This window comes from Limulus polyphemus, unplaced genomic scaffold (assembly GCF_000517525.1).
Source record: "Limulus polyphemus unplaced genomic scaffold, Limulus_polyphemus-2.1.2 Scaffold108, whole genome shotgun sequence".
NCBI classification, from domain to species: domain Eukaryota; kingdom Metazoa; phylum Arthropoda; class Merostomata; order Xiphosura; family Limulidae; genus Limulus; species Limulus polyphemus.
The window spans coordinates 882,495-904,810 of record NW_013665718.1 but is presented as its reverse complement, the minus strand read 5'-3'; the positions used below and the strand labels follow the sequence as shown (position 1 = coordinate 904,810).

The 22,316-nt window shown below is 34.9% G+C and overlaps 1 protein-coding gene across 5 annotated transcripts in view; it reads right to left on the bottom strand.

Moving 5' to 3' along the window:
* LOC106470978 (latrophilin Cirl-like) overlaps positions 1–20,013 on the bottom strand; it is a 111,102-nt gene extending 91,089 nt beyond the window's left edge. For 2 of the 5 annotated variants that reach the window (XM_022400427.1, XM_022400422.1), the window contains exon 1: positions 19,643–20,013. The gene's annotated coding sequence lies outside the window, so the exon portion shown is untranslated. The remainder of the gene's footprint in view (positions 1–19,642) is intronic. The other 3 variants (XM_013931566.2, XM_022400418.1, XM_022400413.1) reach the window with 2 other exon arrangements.
* Positions 20,014–22,316: the final 2,303 nt, after the last annotated feature.

Sequence of the window (22,316 nt, the reverse complement as noted above, 5' to 3'; positions counted from 1 at the left end):
ACATGCTGAAATAGTTTAAATTAGATCCAAAGAGTACGTGCTAATCGGGACCTGATAAGCATATTAGTTGTTTACGTTAGTGAAAAGTCAGTTTATTGTACAATTATTCTGTGAAAGCTGGTCAATCTATTCCAATTTTCCAGTGTTTTACACGTATATCACACAACGCCGAAGGACAGCTAAGCAGGTACAGCCTATTCTATCATTACTTCATTAAAGACTTCAAAAGCACAACTGAGTTTATAATGTTGCTCACGCCCACTTTGTGTGGTATCTCTACAACATCCCCAGAACATTGTTTTATCGAAATTCTATATTATGATTTTTAACCTGCAGCGGGAGTGTTCAAAATACGTAGTGCTTCTACATCCAGCAAATACAAAGGATGTTATCCATTTTAACCAGGACTGGTTGTTAGTACTCAACTGTGAAAAACCAAGAACTAAACTCCTATAAAAACTGATCATAAAAATATGAACATGAATGCACTTTTCACGAATCGCGATTCAAATCTTTTCTTTTCTTTACGAGAGAAACCACAAGGTAGAACTACAGGTTACAATCAGAAAATGAACGATGTTGTCATCAATTTTGAGTAATAAAATTATTATATATGTATTATTATATATTCATTAAGACGACCAAAAAAACAACAATTAAATATTCGTAATTTCATTCGAAAGTTAAAAGTCCGCCGCTCAGTTTTGGGTCCTATAGTTGATCACTTTTGCTTCAATGAATTGACTGTAAATTAGAAGTCAACAATTTCAACCAAATGCAAAAAAACAAAACAAAACAAAAAAAAACACCTTGGATTCTGAAAGTGCTCAGTAGCAAAAAAACTGTATACAGCAACTCTGTGCAAAGCTATGTATCGTGGCAACCTTGAGGTTGGGTGGTGACTTATTGCCTTTCCATGTTCTGTGATCTGGAGCTAGTCAAGATCAATCATCACGCAAGAAACAAGATCACCTTACTTTAAGGCGCTCAAAAGGCTTTTTGTTCTCAGACGGATACATTAATATGACTGAATATTTTACGTACTAAGAAACCAATTAGCAGCAATTGTGACAAATAACGTTATCACTTCAGCAACACAAGCGTAAACACTTTACTGGTGAATATAAAGTAGGCTTAGAATGATTTGCAATAAGTACTTTCAAACGCGGTATTTTAATAGTTTTTGTTTGTTTGTAGCTAAGCACAAAAATACACAAAGGGCTATCTGCCCACCACGGGTATCGAAACCCGATTTCTAGCGTTGTAAGTCCGCAGATATACAGCTATGCCACTGGATGGCTTTTGTAGTTTGATTGTATATTACAACGAAGAAGAATATTATATTATCCTAAATGTTAATTTAAACCAAATTCCTGCTTTAATGGTTACCTTACCATTAATTCAGACAGTATAACTAATTCTAATTGTTAATAGTAATATATTCACGTATTCCTGCTGCAAGTAACAGAATAACACATAATATAAAACATAAGCGGTTGAGCCCACGAGAGTTATTTCACCTTGAGAAAAATAAACAAATTAATTTGTGAAAGAGGAGTTACAGATTGAAATGACATGTGTGATATTTTCTATTTTAATTTTAAGTTACATACGGAAATACAACTTTTGCTTTAAATTTAATAGCTATCTCTCTCTCTCTCTCTCTCTCTATATATATATATATATTATATATAGTTGCCGCGCTACCTTGTGTTTAGTTTATAGATTTCTGTAGACAGGACTAAAAATAAGGATTGGAAGTTTTGAAACGGTGCTATGTTTAAATTACTTTCTTAATGATCAATTTTGATATTAAGTTGTACAGTTTGTCACTGTCTAGCAGTCCACATTTATCTTACTTCTATTTTTAAAGGATGTTTGGTTAGTAAGATTCAATATACAAAGATAAATCAAGATAAGCACAATACATTTTCAAAAACTTTCTAAACCGGTGTATCTACAGTTCACAAAACAAATGATATATATATAATCCGAATTTTAAAACTATGACGAGAATATAAAATACCATTACAAAATATTCCTAATCACTCTTCTTAGTTTATTGTTATACAAATGACTTCACTAATAATCAGTCATGTGACCTGAAGTACAAATGATTGGTTGTTCAGCTTATAACACACACTCAAAGACTCTTAACTCAGTTGTCATTTTGAAGTGAAAAATATAAGGTACTCCGAATTGGTCGTGAAACATGGCTAGACCTCAGAGTGTCGTTAACAAAATGCCTGACAATCTTCAAAACCAACTGTATGGTACTTGGACAGCATCAACGAGATAGATCATCGTCCACAATGCAAGCAGGCCACTCCTACTTGTCGAGTCTGGCTCACTGAAGTGGTAGGGTTCCTGCTTCGAGATTGAATCATATTCGTCTTCACAAGGCCGGTCTGTAAGTAAGACCCCCAATGATTCGCATTCCGTTCACAGCAAGGCACAAAATGGATCTCCTGCAATGACGCCAATATCACATCCAGTGAACCAACAGGATGTGGAGTAACATTAGTATTTAAAGATGAGTCACACCCTGCAAGCAGATAGCAGATCTCTATACATTTGAAAAGTTTACAGAACCAAGTACAACCCCATTTTAACAGAGGAATGTGACGTATTGATGATGATGGAACTATGATGTCAACATCCTGGAAAGGGTACATTAAGCTCAATACTCAGCCTCCTTTTTGAAATCTTTTTTTTTTCTTTCAAGGGAGTGATTTGAGATACCCCAGGCCCTTATCAACTCTGATTTTAAGCATGCAATATTGATGATTTCAGGATGTTTTTGCCGTTCACGATGACCAAAATGATACTGAAGTGAAATGTCGCGAACTGTATACATAAAGCCACATTTACCAAATGTTCATTTACGAGCGTAGCCTGAGTAACCAATCATTTACATTTCAGGTCACATGACGGTAAGGGCAGATTTTTACTATAAGGGTAGGAGGAGAAGGGGGTGGCAGATTTGAATTTCTGTTTGCATTAGGGTTGGTTTTTTGGTTGTTATTAAACGCAAAGCTACACAATGGGTTATATGTGCTGTGGTCACCAAATGTATCGAAACCTAATTTTTAACGTCTTAAGCCTGCAGACCTGCCGCTGAGACATAGGAAAGTGTTTGCAATAGGGGAAGGGAGGGAAGTGATGTTTTGTGTAGGATTTCGGCAAGTACTACCATAGTATACATTTATATTAATTACATTTTAGGGGACGGAGCGTTGCTTCCAATCTCAGTGACTTTACAGTTACTCTTTGGTGCATCAGAGTTGTACTTCTCTGAAGAGGGATTCTTAAAAAAAAGATGAACAGTAGGGCTTCTCTCTTTTTACCCGATGATGATGCAACAAACAAGTCATGTTCTCGCGTTTTCGGACGAATATATTTCGACATTTAGTTTGTTCCATAAAAAGAAGATAAATGTAACGTTCGGGAAACTACATGTTTTGTCCCGCATCTCCTGCAATTGGCACAAACGCAGGACTGATCATTAGTTACTTGATTTACATGAAAACGAACTGGAGGTGTTAGTGATTGAGATTATTTTATAACAGTGCCTTTTTATTCCTCTTGCCATAGGTAAACTGTAGGAGTTCTAATTATATTTAATTTTTTTTTTTGCACAGCGCATGTAGAGCATTTCATTACGTGTTTTATATATGTATATATACATATATAGTGCCTGGTGGTGAGTCCACTAAACTCGCAACATGCAGTCGGCGGTTTCGAATCCTATCACCAAACATGCTCACTCTTTCAACCGTGGTAATGTTATAACGTGACGGCCAATCCCACTATTCGATTAGAGTAATCCAAGAGTTGGTGGTTGATGGTGTTGATTAGCTGACTTTCCTCCAATCTGTCACTTCGAAATTAGGGACGGCTAGCACAAATAGCCCTCGAGCTTTGAGTGAAATTTAACACACATACACCATTTCCAAGTTCTAAGGCTAGGGAAGGAAACCTCTGTATCCGCACTGACAGACTCAAATTGTATGTATCATTATACAGTCTGTGTTATTTTGACGGATGAAATCAACCATTGTAAAATTGGTTTTATTAGCTAGATAAGAATTGAAATGTAGTGTTAAAATAAATAATATGGTGTAAAATAATCCTTACTCTAATTCTGATGTGTTTCACGTATTAAAATCGATGAAAAGTTATACTTCACCAAGTTAATCCAGTTTAGATTTCATCAGTCGTTTATATGCAATTTGTTAATACAAATAGCATCTCAACTACTATTACATCTGTTGTATACGAGCCGGCCTGAGGAGATCTGATATTGAGCGAGAGGCCTCGTCGGCATTGGATGTAATATGTATAGTTTGTTTGTCATATTATTATACTTTTCTATAATTTTCGCTTAGAAGCTCTTGTTAACAATATAATTCGCTACTCATATCTAATTACACCAACAAGAATTACACTGATTGTTGTACATCTACAATCTCATCGAAAAGGGTTGATGTAAGCTTGGGAAGATAGCTAAATGTATGACACATGTAATTACGTTTTTTTTTGTTTGAGTTTTTAGTTAGTTTGTTTTAAATATTTCTGTTAAGCTACTCAAAGACAACCTGCACTGATCGTCCCTAATTTTGAATTGATTGACTGATAAACAACATCCACCGCCAACTCTTGGGCTACTTTAATCAAATAGTGGAATTTGACCCACGACTCTAAATTGCGGACCGTGATTTTTTGGGGACAACGGGACGCGAGTCGTGGACCCTTGGATTCACAGTCTAACTATTAAGCTACACTCGCCCCATGGTTTAGGATAATTAAAACAAATATCTGAAGGTTTTTATGACTGAACACATATATGGTGGTAATTTTTTTAATAGAGCTATTATTATATAATGGCATGTCATATTCTTTATGAGAAATGTTAATAACCCGTTCAAAGGTTAAGAAGTTTTGCTAACAAAAATACACATAAATAGGTCGATAAAAATGTAAACAAGCAGATGAATACATTCACCAAATATACAGATAAAGTTAGAGTCAGAGTACGCATAAAACCTGATTCAAAAGAGCGACAGAAGACAAGAATAAACGGTAGGTTGACAAATAACACACATCTATATATATTGAAAGATAGAAAGAAAAACAGGTACATGGACAACTCATGTTCGTTCCTAGTAATAAAACCGTGTGCGAATAATAACTTCCCTTATGTAATTAAAAATTCTAAATAACTCAAAATAGAGTTTCGATACCCGCAGTGGGCGGAAGCCGTTGCGTAGCTTTGTGTCTGATAAACAGATAACTTCTTTGACCAAAATATCATTAAAAAATTATCGTTATTTATAGGATTATACACAGAAATGAAGTAACTATAATACAGATTTCATCATTGTTGAGAATGTGTTTTCAAACTACCGTAAAATAGGATAATAAACAATGCATGTTCAATACCCAGGAATGCACGTAACGTCCTGAAATTCCGAGATAACGCCTCTTCGCTTGCACGAGCAAATCATGTATTAAATATTTAATCATGTGGGTAAAATATGTGTTTTCAGAATGCAGTAGAAATTCTTGTTCATATCATAACGTCTATATTATAGTTGCGTATGGGTACCTCGCTGTTCGCTCTACACCTGGACCTCAACACGTAAGTTTTACTATACAAATCTGTGTTGTTAAACGCTCGTGCGTCCTCAAATACCTTTCGGAGATTTTTTTTTTTGGGGGGGGGGGAGGTTAAAGTTAAACTTTTCAAAATTACTCATAAGTACATATTCTTGGACATAATTTATGAACTTCTCACCAGGTGTATAACCTTCGAATCCCCGACGTAGCACGAAGGTCGTTTCATGATTAAAAACTTGTAAGTACAGAAAATAAGGAACAAAGAGAAGATTGCGCCTTTTCATGCACGCATCTGGAGGCACACATCAAAAATACACATGTATGTGTTCATAGGATACATGTTTCCATCGGTAACAACAAGCTCATAACGTATAATTTCTCTTCCATACTTCCCGCCTATCCATTTGCCAGAGCATGTGTGTTTGTAATCATCGTCAATTTTATGTTCCTATAGATTAGTTGAATGCTCCTATAACTTCACTATAAATAGTGTCGTGTATCCAGTTGTATCTAAAATAATAAAGGAAATTGGTACTATTTAGATAAGTAAAGCGCGATCGATGATAAACAGTTAGTTTCTTTGTAGTAAACCTTTCCGTTTGTCTTGGAACAAAGCCTTCAAAAATAAAATAAAAATCTTCCGCGAAAAAAAAAGTCCATTCTTAATCCATCATTTTAGTTTGTTTTTTTTTTTACTCGAACGAAGATATATATATATATATATATTTATCTGCTTACGATGGAAAGTGTTTATTTTCATAGAAAAAGTTTTGAATATCGTATGACAAGTGTGATCGAATGGTGATACAAATGTTGGTATGAATGTTCCAATTAATTTCCTCTCATAAAAATCTGTGTTAGACTATAACTCAGTACGAAGAGCAAATGATAGAAATTCTAGTAATAAATTTCAGAAGAAATATGACGATTAGTAACATTATCGCAAAAATAAGCATCGAAGAACGGCTGATACTTTTTTCAATATATATATATATGTCTGTGTGTGTGTATTGGTGATACAAGTCTGATTAACATCTTACTTTTACTTACATGCTAGTTTGTTGATGTGGCGAGCATAAATTCGATTACGACTCTCTTCTATTGTTACAGTATGTGCTTTAGGATGCAGCGTGTAAAGTACAACTAGTATATGTGAGAAATCCATTAGTGAGTAATAAGAAAAACAGCAGGCTTTCAGTAGGAAACTGGCTGTCTGGCGTCACCTCATGCACAACCAATCACCCTGGCTCTTGTAATAACATGAAACCAGCCTATAGAACGGTTATTTAAGCTGTTTCTTTCACAACAACTATTAACATACTGTTTTCTTTATCTTACCCTTATTTGTCCAATTTTTCAATCATTTCCTTTTGTCCTACAATTTCAATGCGAGCATGTTTCGGAAGTTTGGCTTCACTAGATCAGCTAGCTGGTTTGCAAAATGTTTACAGAACTATTAGTTGGGCTTCTTACACACACACCAACACAATTCTGATGAATAAGAAAAAAATTATGAATCTTCATAGTATATCACCAGAGGGGATGAGCCTATACGTTAGTATTTTTCTCACTAGATGGCACGCTGGTCAGCTACACAAATTCACTAAATGCAGACACATTTTGTTTGTTTTCGCCACAAAACTATACAATGGAAAATCTAACCCCAATTATTAACGTTGTAAGCCAGTAAACTTACATCTGGTCCACGCGAAGACACGCGAATAAATAGAACGAACAAAATCATTTTAATTTACATTAGGTATCATACAGCCAATAAGTATGAGTAACGATACAGCAAGAGATCGTGGAAATGCTATTTTATGAATTGCGGTTCCGATATTCAAATCGTGGCAGCACGTACGAAAATACAAAGCAACACCCTTCCACAGTTAGTATAGCGATATTTTACTTTTCTATGTATATCAATGGTCTTAAATTTTATTAAGCCTAGTTGTGAGCGCTATTTAAATAGCGTTTACTTGGACTTGAACGTGAACATCTTTTCTGTTCTTTGAGCCAACAACTCTTTTTACTTTTGTTCCATGGATTTTCTAGAAGGATTCAGAAAAGTCATTACTGTACCCACTGTAATGATCATATATATATATATATTCATTTCTTGTTAGTCTTAGTACTTTTATACAAAAACAGAAAATCCCTGTTTATTATATGTCGACATCTGATATGTATTTGGCCAGCTGTTATGCCGTATGTTCCTTGAACTTATCTCTATTCATTTACAGACTGTTCTCATGTTCGCATCAATACCCATCTGACTCAAATTTTGAGTTATTAGATGCTACAGGCTATAGGAAATGGCTAAAATAAATACGTAAGGAATACTACCGGTCACAATATAGGATTCGGTATCTTCACGCAACTCATAATATGGTCTCACACAATGGCTATTTGTGTTTGCAGAATAATTAATGCACGTAAATTGCCGACGGTCGCTGACTACGTGAAGTTGCCTCTAAATGAAGCAGTGCTAACATCTAACCGACTTGAACAGATCAGAAAAGTTCTAAGTTATATCGCTAACTCAGCCCCGAGGGGCAGGGTGGGTTTCCATTGTCAATCACGCGAGTCTTTCCGCTAGTAGACATTACTGAAGCTTGTACATAATATCCAGTGCAGACACAGAAGGAGCCAGACGCTGTTTCTTATAATCTCGTAAAGTCACTCATGTCAGCACGTGCTTTCCTTTCCTCTCTCTCTCTCTCTTTGTTATAAATAGAAATAACTGATTTCAGTTCACAAGTGACCATACGTATTACAAATTACAGTTAGCTGGATGTTTCATTTTCAACTGTTTATTATGTATATCTCCTGTTAGTGAAACATAACCACGGGAAACAAACAAGATGATTGGTACACGTGTATAAGTTTTTAACTGTTTACCTAATACACGATAATCAATACTTGGTTATGATCGTTGTTATGGCAACACAGTTTTCATTCAAAATTAAAAATCATGCCCAGAATGTTCCGCATCATCGCAATTCTACGATATGTGTGTTGTATAATTTGTACTGAAATTCGCAACAAAATAATTACCTTATTGCCTTCAATTGCTGGAACTAAGCCTGACCATAAGAACTAAAATTGTATGCTACGTGTTATAAAACCAATCTTCTATGCATTTTACTTGTTATTCAGACGTAATAATTATAAATCATACTTATTCTTACAGTTTTACGTTTGTTTGGATATTTCAGGCTTAAGCTTGCCTCTTTTACTTGTACTTATGGACCTCTTGCGCTATTTTCTTTCTCTTGATTCTAATTTTTGCCGAGCCTTTGACGTGATTCACTTGAACTGATTCAAAGAAATCCCTTGAGTCAAAAACCTATGGTACATTTGCTTGCTTTCTAGGATTGCTTACTAGTAAAACTCCATGAAATTTTCAGCTGCACACACACACACACACACAGTCAGCAGGCTTGCAATAACGATGGCAATTTTAACTTCTCAGGACACTACCACTGAGACACCAAAAAGGAATATATATATATTAATTACTCCTACCTGAGTTGCCTTTCATACACTGGTTATAAATTACATCTTTGTGCTCACTCTACAAAACATATTGAGCTTTAAGGATAAACATAGAAGCTGCTTTATCACATATAACAGAAAATGTTTAATATAGAACAGTAGTCTGATTCAAAATATATCATTTTTGTAACTTTGCAAAAATGAAGGAATGACTCAAGATGTCATTAACATTTAATTTGTGATTTGTCTTTCCTCGCGTATAAAGAACTACGACAGCAATCAATACAGCTACATATTGTAACATCTGACTCATTAATCTGGTAAAGATGGTCTCAGATGGGAATAATTGTTTCAGATCTTCTCTAGATAGAATGACAGAAGTGTCAGCCTACAGATATAATAACTAATTTTTTGGTAGAGAGATAGTTACAACGGCAGTATTGTTAGGCGACAGACAGATAGCCAGAATGATTAGAGTTGCTGGGTGACATAGGAATATACAGAATTTTTGGTAGACAGGGTGACAAGGTTATGATGAGTAACAGACAACAGGACAGAGTTTTAGGCAGACTGAAAGATAGATGGATCATAGATTTGTTGGTTGACAGACAGAATGAGAGAGTTGCTAGTCAATAGATACCAAGAAAGAGTTATTAATAGACAGATAAATAGAATGACAGTGTTATTGAGACAACAGATAGAAAAAACATTTACGGAAACTTGCAGAGTATACCGCAATGACTTCACCTTTGCTTACTCTTTCTGTGCACTATTAAGTTACTGTTCATCTTAAAAGAGGCTGAGAGCGTGTGCACATCTAATACTTCTAATATTCGAACTATGTCACCTTAAGTATTAAGATAAATGGAGTCACTTACTTAACATGCCAGGTGAGATGTGTTTGATAATGCACATTTACAGAATGTAAATATTTCCTTATGTATTTGAATTGATGTGTTACAAATAACTATATAACTTGCACTTTATTGGTTGTGTTACTTTTGAACAAACGTTTACATGATATAGGTGACGTTTTTGCATAGTAGAAATAGCTATTTTTTTACATCAATCTTTTGATACTTGAAGAAGTAAAACTCAAAATTAACGATCTCCTACTTTACATATTTAATTACTACCCGGTGAGTATTATAAACTTCCCTTTCTTTAGTCATACAATATAGCTTCTAAGGTCAAATTATAAATCGTCGATGAATTTATGTACTTGACTTGTTCGATAAAATGAATGAATTTCTGTACTATTTGAAGGAATTTATTCCATTTTAAACACGTTTATTACAGTAATGACACCACGTACGTGATACTCATGTTAAGATATACTCAAAGGTATTGCACGAAGAACTTAACTTTACTTATTTTCTCTATTAAATGATAATGAAATTCCATATGGGAATAATGGAAGCTCCCGCCTTGAGGAGATAATAATCATACTGACGTGTAAACTTCACAGTTTATAATCATACTGACTTGTAAATTTCAAAGTTTATAATCATACTGACTTATAAACTTCAGAGTTTATAATCATACTGACGTGTAACCTTCACAGTTTATTATCATACTGACTTGTAAACTTCACTGTTTATAATCATACTGACGTGTAAACTTCACAAGTTATAAACATACTGACTTGTACACTTTAAAGTTTATAATCATACTGACTTATAAACTTCCCAGTTTATAATCATACTGATGTGTAACCTTCACAGTTTATTATCATAATGACTTGTAAACTTCACAGTTTATTATCATACTGACGTGTAAACTTCATAGTTTATAATCATACTGACGTGTAAACTTCACAGTTTATAATCATACTGACTTGTAAACTTCAAAGTTTATAATCATACTGACGTGTAACCTTCACAGTTTACTATCATACTGACTTGTAAACTTCAAAGTTTATAATCATACTGACTTGTAAACTTCAAAGTTTATAATCATACTGACGTGTAAACTTCACAGTTTATAATCATACTGACTTGTAAACTTCACAAGTCCATACTTCAAAATTATTTTATATTAAAAGAAGTGCATGTATGTGTATTCTTATGTTATATTTTCATAATGGGCAGTAAGATGTATGTCTTATTGAAACATTTCCGCTAATGATAAATCCAAACCAGTACATTTTTTTTGTATCATCTGATGTTACATGCTGCTATATATATATTTTGAAACAGAAAGTTGTATACGTTTTACCCTGTATCGTACGAGCATTAAGGCTTAGTAAACTCAAGTTAAAGAGAGAGGTGAGACTTTTGGTAGGAAAAAAATGTGATTTTTCGAAACTATATTCTTTTACCTTATGAGTAGCACCAATTACGTGAATGTCTCCCATTTTACATATACTTATAGCACAATATTCAATCATTATGTTTAGAAATTGATCTCCTGTAAATTACATACGGCTGTTGCTACGTTATTTGCTTTTAATCATCAATATACACACAAATATGCATGTTGCTGAAGTGATCCGTATACCCATATAACATTAAGAGCACGATTTTAAAGTTATCGACAATGAAGCGATTTTTATAGATTTTCTATGCTATTTAGTCTCAAATGTTTCTTCAAATACCATATATATATATATATATACGTTTTTAAGACAGATATCAAATACGTATATGTGTACGTATTTATATACATATATCATCTTAATAAAAATGGAAATAAAAGCAAGACAGATAACTTAGAAGAAGTATCAATATTTAAGATTTTGTAAGACCACATCACGCAATACTAATAAACAAAAAAACATTCTGTGCAACGTCATGTCTGATGAGTTGATGTCAGCCAAACTCTGTATGTTTATCGAGCCAATAAAGTAACTTTCATAGCTAAATGTTCTAGGATGTGACTGGGGATATTGACTGCGCTAGTCGCTTTGGGGCATTTTCTTTATGTACTATATACCGTTCCGTTGTTTAATGCTACTGCAGTTGGGAGAACGTACAAACACCCTCAGCTGACGTACTCACAAGGGTATGGTTGGAATACTGTTATAAAAGCCCCAGTTTCTGATCTTGACGCTGTGCTCGAGGAATTTCTTCCCTTGTCGTATCCTCAGAGACACGCATAAATGTATACATTAGTTTTTTCTTTCCTCTCCTTGATATAAAGTCCAATTTAGGACTGAGGATATGAGTTAGTTGAGCTAATATACTACGGGCGGTGACTGGAGATTTAACATCATAATGGATGATTGAAAATATACGATTAGTGAACGAAACGTTGGAAATTAACACATTTTAACAAATCTGAGGTTATATTTGGGGTCAACTTGAAGCAATCAATAAAACAAAAAATCTCGTATAAACGGCCCTAGAGTAATGACGGAAATTACATAGGTAATTCTAATCAGTCCTATAGTGATGACGGAAATTACATAGGTAACTCATCTCAGCCCTATAGTGATGACGGGAATTACATAGATAACTAATTAGTCCTATAGTGATGACAGAAATTACATGGGTAACCCTAATCAGTCCTATAGTAATGACGGGAATTACATAGATAACTAATTAGTCCTATAGTGATGACAGAAATTACATGGGTAACTCTAATCAGTCCTATAATGATGACGGAAATTATATGGGTAACTCTATTCAATCCTACAGTGATGACTGAAATTACATGGGTAACTCTAATCAGTCCTGAAGTTATGACGGGAATTAATGGGTAACTCTAATCAGCCCTGTAGTGATAACGGAAATTACATGGGTAACTCTAATCAGTCCTATACTAATGACAGAAATTACGTGGGTAACTCTAATCAACCCTATTGTGAAAAGTGCATGGGTAACTCTAATCATTTGGAGCAAACTCCAGGCCATGTTGTATATTTTTAACATACATATATATATATATATATACACTCATAGAGGATTAAGTAAGTTATATTAAACAGTTTTGAATATGTAAAGCAGCACGTCACATAACAACCAGCCAATATAAAGTCGCGGCGGAACGACATTTATCAAAACTACATTTTATTTGCATGGTGTTTCGTATGTAAAGTTATGTCACAGAAAACTGATCGCTTTTGGGAAGGGTATATAACAGCCATTTTCGATTCAAAATATTCATATACTCCGATCATAAAGATGTGTTGAGATCGAGGATTTAGAAGTTTCAAGATGGTATTGGAAAACTAAAAAAAAATTGGATCAACTTGAGGCAGCGGTACCATCCAGAAAGAAACCCACGTTGTGTCTCAGAGATGGTAACCAAAATGCAAAGTCTTGTAACAAGTGGGAATCCACGAACACAAAGGTCAATGGCAAAACCCATTCACGTGCCTCACGCAAAAGTACGAAATATAATCAAGAAGGATCTCGGTCCTGAAAAGCGATACAACTTACGTATGTACAAGCTGCTTCCATAACATATCTTTTAACAATCTTATCCCTCAAGCAGCTGGAAACTGAAATGGGCATTCGTGCTATTGCACTCAAAGACATGCTTTGCTCACTGGACGCAGCGCTTAAGGATTTCTCAGTGATCAGACTGTTGAAACAGGTACTAGAAAAGATGTCATCTCTGTAAACTAAGTATATTATGGAAAGCATGCAGGGAGGCATGGTATGTTTTAGACATGGCAGCTTTACGAAAGAGACTTTATTCCAAAGAAAACTACGCTGCAGGACTATTGTCAAGTTTTTTAGATACAAAATGACTGGACGTGGCAATATGAGCCGTAATTACGTGGCGAAGCTCTAAAATCGTTTTCATATAAAGTGATCTTCTTCTGTATAATAAACAATGTCAGAATACCCTGAGCTTAAAACTAAGTCTTGACCACGGTTAGACGTGTTTTCAAGGTTCTTCTGATATCCACTTAATGCCTTAGTAATGGACACATGTTTACAAACGGTCTTCCAATCTTCACTGGCGTTTCTACTTTCATGTATTTACTCAAGAAAGAACAAGCACAAAATAAGACAAAAAGTAGCCAAGCTGTAGAACCAACGATGGCGGGAATATTACAGTTTTCTTTTTGTTTTTGTTTAATTTCGCGCAAAGCTACACGGGGCTATCTGCGTTAGCCGGCCCTAATTTAGCAGTGAAAGACTAGAGGGAAGGCAACTAGTCACCACCACCCAACGCCAACTCTTGGGCTACTCTTTTACCAACGATTAGTGGGACTGACCGTCATATTATAACACCACTATGACTGAAAGGGCGAGCATGTTTGGTGGGATGGGGATTCGAACCCGCGACCCTCAGATTGGGAGTCGAGCGCCCTAATCACCTTGCCATGCCGGGCCTAAACGAATGGAAGAAACCAGAAGAAGAGATGATTGTGATTATTTAAACTTGAGCACAAAGCTACACAATGGACTATGTGTGCTCTGCACACCAAGGGTATCGAAACCCGGTTTCTAGCGTTATAAGTCCCCCAAACATACCGCTTTGCCACTGGGGGAGTTACAGTTTTTGATTGCTGTTTTGATAGAAAACAAAAGATAGAAAACGTGAAACTCAAAACAAGTTTTCAATTAATATAAAGTGCAGCCTGTATTTATTATTTACGGAACACTCGTTTATGTCTTTACTTTAGTATCGTAACATTAAAATGAACTGGTATTAAATATTATTTTATAAGATTTTAATATATTGTTTCAATACACATGAATAAAAACCCGATAACCCGAGCACTTTCAAGGGCAAACTGAAGAAGAAAAGGTCAACTATTTGAAAGCGCTCGGGTTATAGGGTTTTTATTCATTTCTATCAAGACTTCTTGAACCTACGTGTTTTTCTAACATCATGAATATACTGTTTCACTTATTTATCTAGAAAAAAAAATATTTACCATCGTTACATAAAAATAATTATAGCGCCAATTGTACTCCAATATTCGATACTGGTCAGATAAAAGAAAGTCAACTTACAATGAAAGCATTTAAGTTCTTTTTGGCGGGATACCACGTGCATTCGGCACTCTTATACCCTTTATAATATCACATTGAAAAGGAAACAGTCAGACACTATACAAATGAGACTTGATAAAATTATCAAGTAATTTAACGGAATAAAATTTTTCATTCGCTCCTCATTTACAAACGTTTCTTCGTGGATCTACAACTTTGTTAGTATGTACATCCAATACTTCCTAAAATAAAAACAGATTAGATTTTGAGACATGACCATTTGTATTTCATTTTGACTTAATCAGGTGAACCTGCCTTTTTTTTTCATGGTCAGTTAAAGAAACTACTTTATTAGTGTGATTCCAAAAGAACACTGTATCTCTGATAAAAATGGGCATTTAGTAAATGATATGATACGAAGAGAACTTGACGTTTGATTACATTTATTCGGTCTTGAAACTGCAAGACTTACTTTCGTCAAATTATTAAGAGCATCTCAAAAATCAAATATAAAATTAGCAAAAAACAGAATGATACTTTTTTTTCAAGCGACTCCCAGATTTTCCGTGTCCGGGCTAAAGCGTTGCTGTTGCTAGCCGGGCGGTGCTCTGCTTTCGGGCACGATGATGCCGTGCCACGGGTCATTCGTTCCTCAGCGGTGTACGCATGTGGGCCATTTCGTCCAACAGCCGAGCTAATTATTCCCTGAGGCTTCTGACATGCAAAATACGTACAGGTTTCTTAGTGGTGACAGAAACGTAGTAGAGACGAGAGCTTGTTTGTGTCGTTGTTCATTTTATCTAATCAAATTAAACACATCAACGCGTTGCATCGTCATGTCAATATCTAGGATATATTAAACTAAGAAAGTGATTAATGGAAAGACAACAAATTAAAGACTTTATCATATTTACGCATGGTAGGTCTCCTTAACGCAATAAGTCTGATGAAATACTAAAAATACTACACAGACTTTTCAGTTTCAGTGTTCGCTCTATGGCATACGACTGCACAAATGTTCATAGCCAATGCGACGATCCGAGAAAATGGGCAAAACATATTATAAGGTTATGACATAAAGATTTACGCTTCTCGTGAGGCATCGATCAGAATTATGACATTACTGGCGTAATACGCACATGACACCTTTTCGTAGCAGCCTTGAAAAATTAACATCAGAAGAAGTGATTTTACCTCAAACAAGTGTCATCGCAGCACACTAAACTATATAGATATGTGATAAGGCTGTAACTGTAAATGAAATTGTCTTCCGAAGTATCTAATAGAGCCACAAAAAATCAGAAAGGCAGATAGACTTGACCTACGGAACACGTTCTTGGATCAGTGTAAGCACCCGAGGATGATAAAATCAACACGCGTGATATACATACACTGGCGCGCCGACTATTCGTGCTAACGGGTTAAGATAAAATATATCATTGCACTATTAAGGTTGTCACAAACATGTGTTACATAATTCAGTAACCCATTTCTTTCAAAGTTTTATCATCGATGACAGTTTTAGGAAGATTTGAAAAATATGTTTAAAAGCTTTTCAAGCTTTCACGGCACTCTAACTGTAAACACAAACTCGATATTTGTAGCTTCAGTATTGTTGTTGTTTTTTTCCGTAAAGTACTTTATCATCACATCCCTGAACGGCACTCTAACTGTAAACACAAACTCGATATTTGTAGCTTCAGTATTGTTGTTGTTTTTTTCCGTAAAGTACTTTATCATCACATCCCTGAACGGCACTCTAACTGTAAACACAAACTCGATATTTGTAGCTTCAGTATTGTTGTTGTTTTTTTCCGTAAAGTACTTTATCATCACATCCCTGACACATTCTGAGGGTAAAATTCTTAAGACAAACACTAAAACGTAATTATTACTTAAAGATAGACTTGCGTATCAATAATTAATGTTAACATTAAAAATCTGTAATAATTAATGTTAACATTAAAAATCTGTAAAAATTAATGTTAGTGAAGTGCTGGATTTCCGGTGACGGATAACATGTTTTTAGCTGGCTGAAACTACAAAAACAAGCCGTATATTACCGACGTCACTGGAAACTCTGAAGTGCTGGATTTCCGGTAACGGATAACATGTTTTTAGTTGGCTGAAACTACAAAAACAAGCCGTATATTACCGACGTCACTGGAAACTCTGAAGTGCTGGATTTCCGGTAACGGATAACATGTTTTTAGTGGCTGAAACTACAAAAACAAGCCGTATATTACCGACGTCACTGGAAACTCTGAAGTGCTGGATTTCCGGTGACGGATAACATGTTTTCAGTTGGAAACTCTTTTAGTAGTTTCAGCCAACTAAAAACATGTTATCCGTCACCGGAAATCCAGCGCTTCAGAGTTTCCAACTGAAAACATGTTATCCGTCACCGGAAATCCAGCGCTTCAGAGTTTCCAGTGACGTCGGTAATATACGGGTTTTTGAAATTCAAGCATTCCGAATATTTTTAGTTTTGTTTATTAAGCGCAAAGCTGCAAAATAAGCTACCTGCAGTATGCCCACCGCAGGGATCAAACCCCCAAATTTAGTGCTAGTAGCCCTTAGGCTTATTGTTGAGCCACCGGTGGAAGAGAGGGTAATTTCGTTTTAAAAAAAAGGGTTTTCTCATACATAAAACTAAGATTAATATCAATATAATGGAAATTCCCTTTTCAACAATACGCTATTTCTATATAACAACAACCAATTTATTTAACTTGGTTGCTTTTTAATACCATCCGTACCCGGTGGAGTACATATACTGTATCATATTGAGTAAATTTCTGTTTTTATCTATTTCAACAGTCACTTACCAAAACGGACTAAAAACATTAGGTGAAATCACTAATTTTTGTGTGTGTGTGTATATAAGATACGTAGAGGATCGTAGAATTAATTAGTGGGTTTAAATGCGATATTGGTGGTGTCTTCTGTTTACAGTTTTTATATGCCTCTCATGTTATGTTATTAGAAAGCCTATAGCGAAAGAAGTCATAGATCTAAAGCAATTTGGTGCAAATAAATACGTTTAATTAAAGAATCCAACGTTAATTGTATGATTAATGTTTAGCTTATACCCAATCCAAACTAGCCTTGCAAAACAAGAAACCATTAGTTTTCCCAATCATTTGACCGGTGTATAAATTTAAATCAAAGAAAACTCGACACATAATCGTGAAATCATTGGTTACTGAAGAAATACAAGGAACAAAATAATGGGTTTTGAGTTTTGATCCATTTTCTGCAACGTAGCGCCGACTATTTAAAATGCAGCTTGACAGGATACGCCGTTTCTGAACGATAGATTTCTTTAACCAGTTCTGTATTATGTAACTAACTACGTTTTAAATATTCACCGATCCTTACGCTATACCTTATCACACTACATAATGCTATAATTAACCACGCCACACCCGTTTTTCATCAGGCGCCCGTGGTTAGTATAGCCTGGGCTTATCGACAAAAAGAAATACAATATTATATGACTGTTTTACACGCACACAATAACTGTAGGTTCTGTTCTCATTCTTTGAAGTTTCGTGTTCTTGAAGCATCACTTCCTAACATCATAGTTACATCCTATTTATATCGCTTTATAACTATCATGTATAACATAGCTACATCTTTCACGTCGCTCTAGAACTAATATGTATAATACAGCTACATCTTTAAATCGCTCTAGAACTAATATGTATAACATAGCCACATCTTCGTCAGATCGCTCTAGAACTAATATGTATAACATAGCCACATCTTCTTTAGATCGCTCTAGAACTAATATGTATAACATAGCCACATCTTTAAATCGCTCTAGAACTAATATGTATAACATAGCTACATCTTTAAATCGCTCTAGAACTAATATGTATAACATAGCCACATCTTCGTCAGGTCGCTCTAGAACTAGCGTGTATAACATAGCCACATCTTCTTTAGATCGCTCTAGAACTAATATGTATAACATAGCCACATCTTCTTTAGATCGCTCTAGAACTAATATGTATAACATAGCCACATCTTTAGATCGCTCTAGAACTAATATGTATAACATAGCCACATCTTCAGATCACTAAAAAATTCTCCTTTATAACAAATCTACATCTTCTTCGCATAACTCAAGAGCTATCTTGAATAACATAGTTATACCCTCCTAATATCGCCGTAGAACTAACTACCTTGTATAACATAGCTACATCCTCTTCACATCACTCTAGAACTACCATATATAACAAGTACACTTTTTACACGTCTATGAATCTTTCGTGTATAACACGTAAATTTCCCTATTTTTGGTAAAGGTAATATACCATAAAGACATTCTATGCAAAAGGTTTTAGATGGACGTAAATGTAACGAACGCTATTAACAGCACTGTGATATAAAGATACCACAATAATAAAGACCGTCTAATTGTAAAGTTAAAAGTATTTAGTCTCAGTATAAAATTATTCTCCTGGCGTCTGCTAAACTAAACAAGCAAAGAAAAAACCTTAGCGAAACAACTTACAATGAACATATATTACAACTTGTTCCACGTTGCTGATGATCTCATAGTAAAAATCTTTGTGTAATGTTACAATAAGTGGAGTATTACACATAATACGGTGTGTACTTACTTGGACTTTATATTCCTGAAAAGAACCGTAAAGCACAGAATGGGTGATCTGAAAAAGCTGTCAAAAGTATCGATACTAAAGTCTACTGAACGAGTATTTGCTTAGAGACCTGTTGGTAGCGTTTTCAAGTTTGGCCTTCTCTATTAGTGAGTACTTTTCAAGAAAGATATCAAATTAAGGACTGTAACAACGAAGGATCGCCTGATAGAATACAGGTCTCTTGAAAAATAAAACAATTATTTTTGTATCAAATTGTTTGCTCTGCAAAAAATGAAGCTTGCCGAGAAATAGACGCTTCTTCAGTCTAGCGATGTCCACTGTCAAATGGTGTCTGTCCGCACAGGGAAGTTGGTGTGAAGACTCCCGGTCGAGAAGCATACGCGACTTTCTCCCGACGCCAATGTAAAACTTCAGCCCCAAAAGATTGCGTTTCATTGGCGTTCTCGATAAACCATCGAGAACTAGCGACACCTGACGGCTTTCACGTAACAGTGCAACATGCGCTGATGACTCGGATGTCAAGTAGCGGTTATTAAAGACATATTGCTTAATTAAAGAATATATGAATAATCAACGTTTACTCAGTTTTTGCACAGTAATGATTAGATGCACAAGAATTGTGAATTGCACTTGAATTAGCTTGGTAAAACAGCTTATCAGCTATGGTAGTTGACCGTCAGCTTACTGAACATAGTACACTATGAATGAAAACAGTTCAGTGAACATTTCCACACTATGTGAATAAATGCTCGATGGCTTCACATGGTAAAACAGCTTATCAGCTATGGTAGTTGACCGTCAGCTTACTGAACACAGTACACTATGAATGAAAACAGTTCAGTGAACATTTCCGCACTATGTGAATAAATGCTCGATGGCTTCACATGGTAAAACATGTAAATCTACATGTGAGGTTAAATAACAGAGCTATAAGTGAGATTTTCGTGGTATTTTGTTTTTATCCTTCAAACTCGCATAGAAGGTAGAGTATTCACTACAAATAATTAAGTACAGTCCATGGTTTTCAAACGAGACCCAAAACTTCAATGGTTTTCAAACAAGACACAAAACTTCAATGGTTTTCAAACGAGACACAAAACTCCAATGGTTTTCAAACGAGACCCAAAACTCAAATGGTTTTCAAACGAGACCCAAAACTTCAATGGTTTTCAAACGAGACCCAAAACTTCAATGGTTTTTAAACGAGATCCAAAACTCCAGCGCTTTCGAATAGTTCACTGTTCTTCTTCAGGAGAATAAAGGGTTATTATGCTCAATGAGTGTAATGAAATATATAGACACGGATGTAGTGTAGTATAGTGCAGTTATGTTTTAGTGTACAGAACCACGCATGATGAAGTGGAGACGTATGAATGAAACATAATACAGACCTTTCTCAGTATAGGCACATGATTTTAAAACATTAAAATGCTTCCAAATAAACACGACAATTACATAAACAAACAAATTTGCTGAAAAATATTTCCAGTTTGGACATATCTGTGCTTTTAAAATACAAAATGTGAAATAAGTTTCTAATGATAACTATGTCTAGAAAAATATGAGTTATTAAATATTGAAATATTTTTCCTTGTTTTTTTGCCTGTGTTTTTATGAGTTTATAACAGAGTCTTAAAATCCAACAGCTTACTTGAATTTTCGTGTTTTGCTTGTTAGTAAGAAATATAATAGTAATGATATGTATAGGCTGATTAAATAATGTTTTGGTTTGTTTTAAGTAAAATATTCATTGCTCACCAGGAAATGGACAGTGTAATTATGAGCGTTGATTTGCTCGTTTCTTGTGTGTAACGGTTATCGTTTTCAGTTTTTATTGCTTTATATACACTGTGTCTTATCAGAGTCGCTCCGACACAGAGAATAACTTAGACACAACAGAGAATTACTTCTTATGAAACACGGTGTTTGGTAAGTCACACTCTATTAACAGTAAGTCAATGGTTGAGTAATAGGTGGGACAAGAGGGGTAATTAATTGCCTTAGGTTGCAAGATACGTTGAGATTCACTGAAAATTGTGCAATTTTTAAATAAAAATGAAAAAGAAAAGAAGAAGAAGATAAAACAAATAAGTAAGATTTGGAAAGGATAAAAAAAAATAATTCAACCAGGGTTTTGTCTTAACTCAACCAGGGTTATATCTTCACGTTCAATATCTATTGCGTGACCTTTCAACTTCTCTCTTAGAACTGTATTCATGCTGATTGTTACGTAGTAAGGACAAACTTTTATGAAAAAATACAGTAGTGAATGTTCGCGAACAATATGTTTACAAAACTAATAACGCATTACCTGTCATTTCAGTATCGACGAGATACAACGTAGCTTATAGAATTACAGCAATTAATAACATCTGTAATAACTGTTTTTATGACTATTTTATGCTCATAGAGACAAGCCGATTTTGAAGAAGGGAGCTCAATAAACATTGAACGTGAAAGTAAAAACTCGATCCATCAATTATTGTTATCATTGATTTACCCTTGGGAACTAGAGTTACAAACTCGATCCAGCAATTATTGTTATCATTGATTTACCCTTGGGAACTAGAGTTACAAACTCGATCCAGCAATTATTGTTATCATTGATTTACCCTTGGGAACTAGAGTTACAAACTCGATCCAGCAATTATTGATATAATTGATTTACCCTTGG